The sequence below is a fragment of the Talpa occidentalis genome, unplaced genomic scaffold (assembly GCF_014898055.3).
Source record: "Talpa occidentalis isolate TD23 unplaced genomic scaffold, MPIMG_talOcc4v2.1 talOcc4.15, whole genome shotgun sequence".
Lineage (NCBI taxonomy): Eukaryota > Metazoa > Chordata > Mammalia > Eulipotyphla > Talpidae > Talpa > Talpa occidentalis.
In genome coordinates, this window is record NW_023601543.1 from 12,620,140 (window position 1) to 12,631,731 (window position 11,592).

Consider the following 11,592-nt stretch of genomic DNA (forward strand, 5'->3'; position numbering starts at 1 on the left):
GAGAGGCAAAGAAGAAATGGACATGAAGTCACACATGTAAAGGCAAGAGTATTGGTTATGTTCTTATAGGCCATCGTAAGAGCTTTGTCTTCTTTTTTGAATGAGGTGGGAAGTCTCTAGCCTAAAACTGATAGTCTTAGCATTTTTAACAGAATCACTCTGTTTGCTATGTTGAGAATTGATGACAGTTGCAGAGCAGTAAGATAAGTGGCAGAGAGACTAATTTGGACAGCAGTGAGCAGAGTGAGACACGGAGGCATGCTGTATAAGTTTCATAGGTAGAAACCTCAAGATTTGCCAACAGATTGGATGGAAGGTGTGAAAAGAAGCAAATTGATTCTTTGTTTTTAAAACACTAAGATTATTGAATGTTTGAAATCAAGGAGGCCTTAGAGATTATCTGATTCAATTCTTTCAGGGTATACTTAGGGAAATTGGGGTCAAAGTTGCAGGGCTGTGAGGTGCACAGCTGGAATTCCAGCTGAAACTTGGGCTTCCTGGCGCGTGTCCTTTAGTACATAGCTCTTTCCCTCATTGCACCATGGGTGAGAATGTTCAGATATATTCAAACTTTGAGGAGGCCGCAAATAAAGTGTTCTCTCAGTGTTAAGAGTTCAGATAAATATAAGAATCCTTATGACATCGAAGAGTAAGATGAATAGTGTTTTCATTTCCTTTTTATAAATCTGTTTCTAGTCAATCACTTAAAAAGATATCTGTTTTGCTCTCCAGATCACATATTAGTATGTAAAAGCAGGCATAATCTTCAGTTAGAAAAGGTCAGAACCTACATTTTGATGCTATAGCAAGCTGCTATTTCCCCCAGAAACTTGTGATCACTAATTTATTGAGGTCTTATGATATTAACTGATTTCTAAGTCACAAAATTAGATGTCGTTGTAGTCTAATGACACCTATGAATGACTGTCAATTTGCCCCACAGTTGTGAAAGGAGATGGTTCAGGCTATGTGCCTCCAAGGAAATGAATTTCCCTTAGCAAGTCCAAGTGGGTCAATCCAGGTAGTGTCCTCACTGTCCATCCCTTCTTCAGAGTCACATGTGATTCTAGAACAGGAAGAGAGTTTTGGTGTTCAAAAGCAAAGTTAGGCCTCCCCGGTGGAGCAGCGGTTGAGCGCTGGGTTGCGAAACTCCCCGCGGGCTCTGTGGCGCCGGTTCGATTCCCGGGTGCTCCCCGGCCACCAGAGGAGGGTCCCTCATGGCGCGCAGACCTCTCCTGCCGCCCGCTGCTCCCCTCAGCAGTGTACTTCGGTCCTTCTGCCTGTTCTGCTCCCCCCTCTGGCTCTGGTGAATTCTCTCACCCTCCCGCGCTTCTGACTGTACCCGGTGCATGTATAAACAAACAAACAAACAAATAAATAAATAAAAATACATGCCTCTTTAAAAAAAATTTTTAAAAAAATCAAAAGCAAAGTTACAGTTTAGGTAGATCCCAACTTTTTGAAATCAAATTGGACTGGATTCAAAAAGGCAATATTATGAGCTCTGGGGTTCATGTATGAGCTTTCCTTTCTCTCCATATACGCCTTATATCGCCTCAAATGGGCTTGAATAATTCTGAAATAGAGTATTGTGAAGTAACTGAATTTTCCCTCTTCGTGGTGTCAGATTGAGCTGGCAATTTCCACATCATCCCTACCTCTCAGAGAAAGGCATGCACTGGACTGTATTTCCCAGGGAATTATTTCTATGACCTCCTTGGAGAACTAGGTGAGATCTGCTGGTCAGTGGTCACCTAGTCCACTGTAACAGACACAGGAATAGGCCAGGTGGGGGCAGCAAAGGGCTGATCACGGAGCATGATTAGGGTTCAGCTTCAAGGAATTCGCCCTGAAGGGTGATGTAAAGAGGTTCATGCCTGATCCAACATCTTTATTAGGAGGACAAGGTTCTTAGGATTAGATGAGAGTGGGAGGAAGTGGGAGATGTTCCACAGAGGAATGAGGCCAATTCCGGAGCACTAGGAGGGAAGGGGACTCTATCTGTAAGGGAGTCAAAATGAAAGCAAGAAAGGGGCGTCGGAACTTTGTGTAACCTGTTTTGAGCCTGATACTTTACCTGTCATAATAACTATCATTTAGGTTAAAATGAATATCATTTTTCAATCAGTGACTTTGCATTTTTCAATCACTTGTGCTAGGTTGCTAAATGTTTATTTTCAGTATATAAATACATACGCATGGACACATACACACACATTAGGCTATGAAATCAATGGAGAAGGGTAGGTAGAGAAGACTCTCAAGGGCAGAGCTCTGGGCATTAAATTTGTTTGGAAGTGAGAGAGAACAAGTAAAAAGCCCTAAAAAGGAACATGTAGTTGCTATAGAACTATCTATATCTATATCTAATCTATCTATGTGTCACTTATAAATTATATGCAATGTTTCATTATATAGAATATATACTTCAGTATTATATAACATAATTTATAATCTTAGAAAGAAAAAGTAGGAATCTCTCATCCTGAATTCATTAAGCTTGTTCTCAGAAAAACATTGTTATGTGTGTGTGTGTGTGTGTGTGTGTATTGTGTATTTATATTTATTTATTTACTAGGGTGAAGTTGACATAACAAAATTCACCACATCAGCTGCATTATTTTACAATGCCAACAGCAGTGTTCCAGTATTTCCACCTCTTCACCAGCACGCTATTTGTCATGTCCTTTTGACTAGGCAGCCTCATGGGTGTGAAGTGATACCTCCTTATGGTTTTCATTACATTTCCTAATGATTAATGGTGTTGAGCACCTCTTCAAGTACATATTGGTCATTTGTGTATCTTCTTTGAAGAAAGAACAACTGTCTATTCAAATATGTCCATTTTTTACCTGGTTATCTCTCTTTTTACTACTGCATTGTAAGCGATCTTCATATATTCTGGACTGAATCATTTATCACATATATGATTTGCAAATGTTTTCCCCCATTCTGTGGGCTAGCTTTCCACTTCACTGATAATGTCCTTGGAAACACAAAAGTTTTCAATCCAGTTTATTTAAATTTTGTAGATTTGTGTTTCAGGTATCACATCTAAGAAACTCATGCCTAATCCTGTTACAGGGCAGGGAGAGGGGCAATCCATGACCCCCAATCCTGCCCACTCTAAATGGATTCTGCCATCCGCTGCATAAAAATAAAACTTATTCTCGTGGGTAAGACCTTCAATGGAAAGGAACTTTAATACAGTTAGTGTGATAAAGAGAACAGAAAGGATACAGTTTCCACAGGCAGCACCCAAAGTTACCCACCCCCTTGTGGGTAGATGCCCAGCCAAGCAGCGTTGGCCCAAAGCAGGACTGCTGAGGCCCAAAAGCCACCCACAAGTCTAAGGCACCTGCTGGCGGGGACCCACAGGAAAGGGGCAGAAGAAGCCCAGCACATCTGGGAAGAGGAGCAAAATCAAAATCAAGGTAAATGCTGTCCTTGTTAACCTCCCCACGGGTCTCTCCCCACATCTGCTTCAACCGGTCCAGGACCAAGAAGCAAGTGCAGCTTCTTCACATGTCTCTCTGCTCCAGGTGCCTCCTCCAGGTCTCCTCCTGGCTCTCCATTCTTCTCCCTTCCTTCCTCAGTCTCCTCTCCAGCTTCTTGTCCTTCCTGCTTAGTTCCACCCTTCTTGGGATGGGGCAGGAAACCTGGAAACTCCCCTTTTCCTGGGGACCACCCTGTTACAAAATGGCACATTTTATTATTATATTTGACCTCACAAATGAAACTTGTTGAAATATCATACTTTTTTAAAGATTATTTATTTATGCATATAAGAACGGGGTACAGGCCAGAGGTTTGGGGGGTGGTGAGAGGATTCACCAGAGACAGAGTGGGGAACAGAACAGGCAGACTGACTGAAACACACTGCTGAGGGGAGCAGCAGGTAAGACAGGAGAGGTCTGCTGCGCCATGTGGGTTTCTCCCTGGCCAGGGATCAAACTGGTGCTACAGTGGCTGCGGATAGTTTCATAGGATGTATCTTAACTCCTTGAGCCACCAGGGAGGCCCTCAGAGCCATTTTAATGCTTTAATGACTCATCTTTGCCTGCAGATCTTGCATCTCAAGTCTTCTACTGTAAGCTTCCATCTAGTGCTATCATAGCAGCTCTTTCTGCTCACTTGTGTCAGTGCAAGCATCTTCTCCTTCCCTTTCTTCCTAATAAATCTGCCCTTTCTGGAAAAAAAAAGAAACAAAAGTGCTATTACAATTTATATGTTAAAATAACTTGTGTAATTTACTATTTATTATATTTATGCTTATTCGATGCTGCATTACTTAACAGTAAATATAGTTTTTATGTGTACTAAAACTTTTTTTCAAAGATTAATTTTTTTATTATTTATGCATACAAGAACTGGGGTGTAGGTCAGAACTGCAGGGGGTGAGAGGTTTCATCAGAGACAGAGTTGGGAGCAGAACAGGTGGATCTACTGAAATACACTGCTGAGGGGAGCAGCGGGGAGACAGGAGAGGTCTGCTGCACCATGTGGGTCAGCTCCCTGGCCGGGATCGAACTCGTTCTGCAGTGGCTGCCAATAGCTGATAGCTTCATAGTGCTGAGACTTAAAACCCCTTGTGCTACCAGGGAGGCCCCTAAAGTTGTAGAACTCTTATTATTTAAAATAGTTATAGCAATATTGTGTCCTCATTATCATTTGTTTCAAGGTATTGTTTTATTTCTTCTTTGATTTCCTCATTAACCCCGTGGTCTTTTATAGCTTGTTCAGTGTCCATGTAATGTGGAATCTCTTTTTGCTTCCTTTTTGTAGCTCATTTCTCATTTGATGCCTTCATGGTAAGAGAAGATACTTGGTATGATCGATCTTCATGTACTTGTTGATATTTGTCTTGTGACCTAGTATGTGGTCAATCCTGGAGAATGATCCATATGCATTAAAAAAAAGGAATATTTGGTTTTGAGGGTGTGCAGTGTCCTATAAATGGCCACTGTTGGGCCCATGTGGTCTAAATCTTTGTTAAGGGCCATTGTGTCCTCATTTATTTTCTGTCGTATTGATTTGTCCATTGGTGACTGTAGGGTGTTGACGTCTCCTGCCACATATGTGTTTTTTCTGATGTATGCTTTCAGAGATGACAGTAATTGTCAAATTGTATTTTGGTGCTCCTTCATCGGGCGAGAATATCGATGAGTGTTTAGTTGCCCTGGTGTAATATCCCCTTGATATAGTTAGTGTCCATTCACATTTCTCGTCACCATTTTCAGCTGAAAGTCTATTTTATTTCATATAATTATGGCTGCCCTTGCCTTCTTTTGGGTGCCATTTGCTTGTAGAATAGTTTTCTAACCCTTTACTTTCAATCTTTGGAACTTAAGTGTGTTTCCTGGAGGAAATAATACGGTAGTAGTTAGAGAGAATTAAACACTGCAATGACCTCTGTTTGGCCTCACAAATTTCTCACTTCTGCTTCCTATGGCTGAACCCAACTGTTCAAATGTTGGGTAATTCCATTTACATGAAAAAGTCCAGAATAGGGAAATTCATATAGACTGAAAGTAGACTGGCTGGGGAGACAGGGTAGAGGGCCAGGAGGGAAGGGACTACTTAGTAGTGGTTTGGGAACTACTTGTGGTTAAACAATTTTATGAATATACTAGAAAGCACTGAATTGTTCATTTAATGGTCCTGAATCTCACCTCAGTAACAAAATATCACATAATTTGGGTTTCCAGGGGATGGGAATTGTACTTCTATGTTCTTTCCACTTGAAGGCCTTTGAAGATTTGAGTGTAAAAAATGGAAATAACAAATCATACCACTCCCCATGTGCACAAGGGCCCTTGTCTCATTCAGTTCCTTTGTCTCACTTACTCCCTCCTCCAGTTTTCCTTCTTAATAGTATCTTCCTATCCATCTTGAAACAGTTACTATGTAGGTTGTATTCCTGGCTCTGACCAATATGAATGATTTTTTTTTTTAACCCAAGTATGCTGCTTATTAAGTTTGCTTTCAGCTTACAGTTTGGATTTAAACTGTTTTCACCAAATCAGGAAGACAGTTACATGTTACTTTGTCTTTTGTTTACCCAGAACTTTCCAGAGTTTCTATAACCTCAGCACAGGAACAGATTTCCAAGTACTGACTTTGGGTTCTTCCCAAGTCCAGCCCAGTGTTAACTGACCCAGTGCCCTCATTGCTCCCCTGAACCCCTACTCTGATGTTTTCCCATTTCCTTCACCCCATAGCAGCAGGAGAGAGTGGAAAAAGAGGCTCAGAGAAGCTTCATGCCTGAGGCTGCATTTGAGCTGTGCCCTGATGGGTGGGTAGAGATGAAGGGACAGGACGTTCCACTAACAGGCAACCACACAAAAGGCATGACTCCTGCGTGTAGAGGCCTAAAGCACAGCCATTGGTGCGAGAGGACCGTGGGTTGAGATTCCAGTCTGCCATTTCCTAGTGCCTGATCCTATCCCTGAGGCCTCTCAACCCATTCTGTGCATCTGGTTTCAAAGATTAGACCCCTCTCCCTATGGAATGACCCTAATGTACATGAGCACTTTTCAGGTGGGCAGCTGTTTAGGCTCAGTTTCCACTCCAGAGAGAGTTGGGCCGCTGGTATTGCCTCCATTTCTCTTTTACAAAGATAGTTGCTATGGGTGGAGAAGAAGTAGTTTGAATTATCTGGTAAGGTCAGTTGTGTATTTGTCTTGACTTTGTTCCTAAAAGCAGAGATTATTAGTAGCACTTTCTAGAATGAGTTTATGAAACACAAAGTTGAAAAAGACTGTTCACGTATTTTTTAATTCATCATCAGTACCAATCACAGTCTGATATGAGTTTCTTTGCCCTTAGCTTCTCTTTTGCCTCCCACAATTCCTGCAACCACAATTTGCAAGCAAACAGGCCTAGGATAAATCTGCAACCAATAAGGACCAAATACCTGGGAATGGGGCAGGGTTCCACTTAAAGAGAAAGTTTGAATAGTTGGTACCCCTGTCAATCAGTCTTCCCCAACCATTCAGGATCTTTGTGGGCGGAGCCTAAGAATGGCTATAAAGGGAGCTCAACTGCCTGAGTTCAGGCCCATTTCATCCTGCGGTGTATGGTGGAAGCTTGTGTTACAGGTGAGGGAACATGGCGGCGTTCCCATGTGAGATCATGAGGTTTATTTAATTCTTGTTATTGATAGCTGGCTATTTGTGGTATGCTTTCTGTAGATGGGTATATAGAACGTATTGCTATACTTTAATAATACGATTAACAATATACTTTAATAGTCTGAAGGGCTTTGGATACGTGACTATGTGGTTCCCTTAGCTGAATTTGGGCATAGTGTTGCGCTTTATGTTACAACGTGATGACTTTAATATTTTATTCCTTTAATTATTGATCTGGGTTCCGTCTTGTATGTAGTATTAAGACACTGTGTTGTTTTCAGCTTAAAACTAGGGAAATGATGCTTGCATGAGCAGGTGCAGGACAGCGCTGTGGCTGCCAGGGAGCTGATTTTGCCTTTGATTTTTTTTTTTTTTTTTTATCACTGAGTGATTATTGTTGTATGTATTTGTTCAATTTTTAGTCTTGGCCCCTGTGATTCTGTTCTTTTCCACCTGAAAAGGACAAAATGCACATGCCGAGAAATTGTGTTTTCGATTAGGACAGTTAATGGCAGTTGGCAGCCCTCACGTGCAGTTTTGCGGGTTTTCTTATTCTTACATATCATTTCTCTAGTAAAATTTTGGAATCATACCCTGACAATACACAATTTTTTTTTTTTAAGTTTCATGGTGTTTTAACTTGAAAATGAAGACGCGGGCAGCACAGGGCTTGTTCACCAGCAACCTTAAATTTTAATAACCTGGCGCCGTGGATGCGCGTTCGCATTTTTATCTGATATGTACACATGTGTGTATTTAATAGCGTTGCGCACAACCTAACAACTTCGTGTTGCTTTTCATATGTTCTCCTTGAAAAAAATGGTCTTATTTGTACTTGCTGGTATTTGCAAACACCTTGGATACCCGTAAACTTCTTTTAAGCCGTTATGGGGTGGGTGCCTTTCAGCATTTAATTGAACAAAACAGCTTTTTGTTCATCTTTCCTGGTAATCAGTTAAATTTCGGTGTTGGCAATTGCATAGGTTTTTTGTGGAAAATTTTGAACAAACTTCAATTTACAGTGGAAAAAATAATTGGATTGAGGGTCTTTTATTTGATAATCTGGTGTATTTGGTGCAAATTTATTTGTCTAAATTTGATCTTGCCTCCACTTGACACAGTTCCTTAAAAATAAACATTTGATGGGTGCTCAAGATTTACAAATGCGGAATTTGTCCTTCATATTTTAGGGCAGTGACTACACCTGAGTGTCCGTGCCATTGAAGGCAGTTCGGTATTTTATTTTACAGCGGAATTGTGCGTGCGGCATCCTTTGATTCCACTCAGTGTAGTTTTTGGTACTTTGCAGAAACTGCATTCTAAAAGTCTCACGTTTTATTAAATTCATAAATGAGGAAGAGTTTTCAAATTGACAAAAAAGATTTCTTGGCATTTTCCGGGTAAAAATGCACATCGACTGAGTGGCCAGGAACTGGTTTTTTGGGTGGCGAGTCCAGCTCCAAGTGCCCGGCACCCTCCGCAACCGAACATGTTTGCAATTTCTTTTCCTGCAGAAAGCGGGTGTTGAATGGGATACTATTGGATTCAGATCTGTCATTAGTCTTTTGCATGTATTTCCTTTGAAAAGCGTGGGGCATTTCAGTGTATCGGTTAGGAAAACAACAGTGGCATGGAGCGCTGTGTGTTTGTTTCCCTGCCCTGCGCACTTAGTTTTGCATTTTTGAATTTTATCTTAGGGCATATCTGTGTATGTAGCATAACGGTAATTGAAATTGCAGGCCTAGGTCCTCTTTTCCACAGAAAAATAAAGATTTGTATAGTTGTTATTTACAAACCAGAAGGTGAACAGGGGTCCAGGACCGGGTTTTGGGGGCAGAAAGGGCCCCAATAGGGCCCTCCCTTCCCCCACACGTTCGGCCCCACCCTCCCACTTTCAAGGTGTGGGGTTGCGCTTCAAGTTCAAACATTTGGAATTGGGACTTCGGGGCACTTATTCTAGAACTACCTTCTAGGGCTGTAATCACTGAGGGAAACTTGATTTTTACTGAGGTGAATGCACATATTTCCTTTTGAAAACGTTCTTGGTTGAGTCTGCTTGTTAGTCTTTTGTGTGGTTTATTTTTTATTTTCTCTTGAATTATGTATATTGCTTAGTATTTAGTTGAAATATTGGCACCTTTATTGGTGGAATATTGATCTTCTCTAAATAATATCTTCCTGGATAGTATGTAGAAATTAGAAAGCTCACTCATTGGTAGAATTGAAAGCTGCCTCTGCCTTTGTTACTGTGAAGTGTACCAAGCAAGGTTTTCTGAAATGGTACATTAGCCAGCCGCACAAACTAGCACCCCAACTAAATGTTGACCAATTTCTAATTGTGGGATTGAGGGCCAGATGTAATACTTGAAGGCACTTTATTGCTTCTTGTTTTCCTGTGGAATCCTAGTCAGAATATTTTCCCAAGACCACATCTATAAAAGCCAATATTAGCAACTGTCACACTTCTTGTTATTTCCTTCAAGATCTATGCTTAGTATCAGACAGTAGCAGTATTATTGGATTTTGGCAATCATTTATGAAATGCCCCTAAATTATATTAGTTTTTTTTTCCCTGATATACATCATTTCCTAACTTACTGGTTTGCTGATCACTGACTATACACAATGAAGTGCTATTGTATGTATAATCTGGTGAAGCACTCAGCCTCCCATTTTAAAGCTTTTTACACAAAATTCCGCAGGAGTCTTTTTAGCTATGGTATTGAATAGAGTAAACTGATTCATTTAAGACTCCCCCTTAGGGAAATTAAGGGACCTTGCCTCTCAGCTTAGTATTTCACAACTCTCTGAAGTCATATCTGATCTTATAACCACAAGAGTCACTGTCTTTCATTATGCTTTACTCAGCACGATTTGGTACCCTCACCTCACCAACCATCTTTAGAAGTTTCTCTGAATACAGGAAAGGGGATATTTGTTCCAGCCACCCACCTAAATGCCATTAAAAAAAAGAAGGACAGTGGAATGAGTGGCTTCGGGTGAGTTGAGCATGTCAAAAAGTGTTAACGTTGACTGGCTTGCATTTAACGCTCGCGTGTAATAAATGCTCTTTTGTCCATGCCCAGGTCAGTGCCTGTCAGTATACAGGCCGAGTCACACGACGACTGGTAAGCATTCCCTGGGCTGCTGCTGCTTTCCCCAGACTGCTAACAGATACATCTCCTTCACGCATGCAGAGGTCCTGTGTCTAAACTTGATTTCACTTTTGCTGTCAATGTGATGAGTTCAGATGACTGGGGTCCTTGAGTTCCTTCTGAGGGAGCTTTTGGCAGAGTCCCAGTTTCCCATTAAACCCCACAGGGTGAGTTGACCAAGGAAAAGCACAGTTGTGTAGACAAACAGGCAAACAGGCTGCATTTGAAAGTGCAGGTTTATTAAGAAAGGAAAAAAGGGTGCAGCACAGACCCAAGAGACAGAGCTGCATTTGAAATAGACAAGCTCATGGAAAGAGATACCTGAGTCTGGTAGTCTTGGGGAAGAGCTGCATTTTGTCAGAGGAAGGGGTATCCTTCCACAGTGTTCTTTGGGGGGGGTGGGGATTCACTCTTTTGTGGATCTTTATCTATTGTGGAATCTTATCACTCTTTAGGTCTGGTTGGGTTACTCTGAAGGAACTGCTGTTTCTTCATAATGGCCGACAGTTCTCGATAGACAGTTCTGCCTGTCCTCACTTTCCATCCCACCTTACCTCAGGATCTTCATTAGCAGTCTGTGCCTCAGGATCTTCCATAGCCGGTTTAAGTTAATCATTTCAACGAGGTCTTGAATATTATGTTATTGAAGATTCGGTCATTGAGGATTAGGTGAAGGGGTGGGGAGAAAGTGGGGGTGAGCACAATGGACTACTTTGGAGGATTATAAGTGCTTTGGTGTTGGGAGAATTAAGGTGACCACACTTGAGGAGAGAAATCCTACACTGTGAAAAAATTTACAAGGGTGTAAACAAAGAGTACTTCACTAAAAAGAAATTAAAAAAAATATTAAGTGAAGACATTGACAATGTGAAAGTCAGAGAGAAATTCTAAATATGTTATGAACTATCAAGATAGTTCTCAAGAGATTTTTAACCTTTAGTTTCAAAAGATGCCTCTGATTCCTCTTCCTTCTTATTAACACAGGTTTTTATTCTAGTTGTATCGTGGAACCTAAGGTTCACCCACCCAAAGTCAAAAAATCCGGGCCTCCCCGGTGGCGCAGCGGTTGAGCGCTGGGTTGCGAAGCTGCCCAAGCCTCTGTAGCACCAGTTCGATCCCCGGCTGCTCCCCGGCCACCAGAGGAGGGTCCACATGGCGCGCAGACCTCTCTTGCCGCCCGCTGCTCCCCTCAGCAGTGTACTTCGGTCCTTCTGCCTGCTCTGCTCCTGCTCTGGCTCTGGTGAATTCTCTCACCCTCCCGCGCTTCTGACTGTACCCAGTGCTTGTATAAATAAATAAATAAA

General features: G+C 41.6%; 1 protein-coding gene across 2 annotated transcripts in view; it reads left to right on the forward strand.

Moving 5' to 3' along the window:
* The first annotated feature begins 3,295 nt into the window (after nt 1-3,295).
* Nucleotides 3,296-11,592, forward strand: part of USP26 (ubiquitin specific peptidase 26) — a 39,010-nt gene continuing 30,713 nt past the window's right edge. The window contains exon 1 of one of the 2 annotated variants that reach the window (XM_054695551.1): nt 3,296-3,434. The gene's annotated coding sequence lies outside the window, so the exon portion shown is untranslated. Of the gene's footprint in view, nt 3,435-7,069; nt 7,101-11,592 lie in introns of those variants that run through there. The other variant, XM_037511923.2, reaches the window with a different exon arrangement.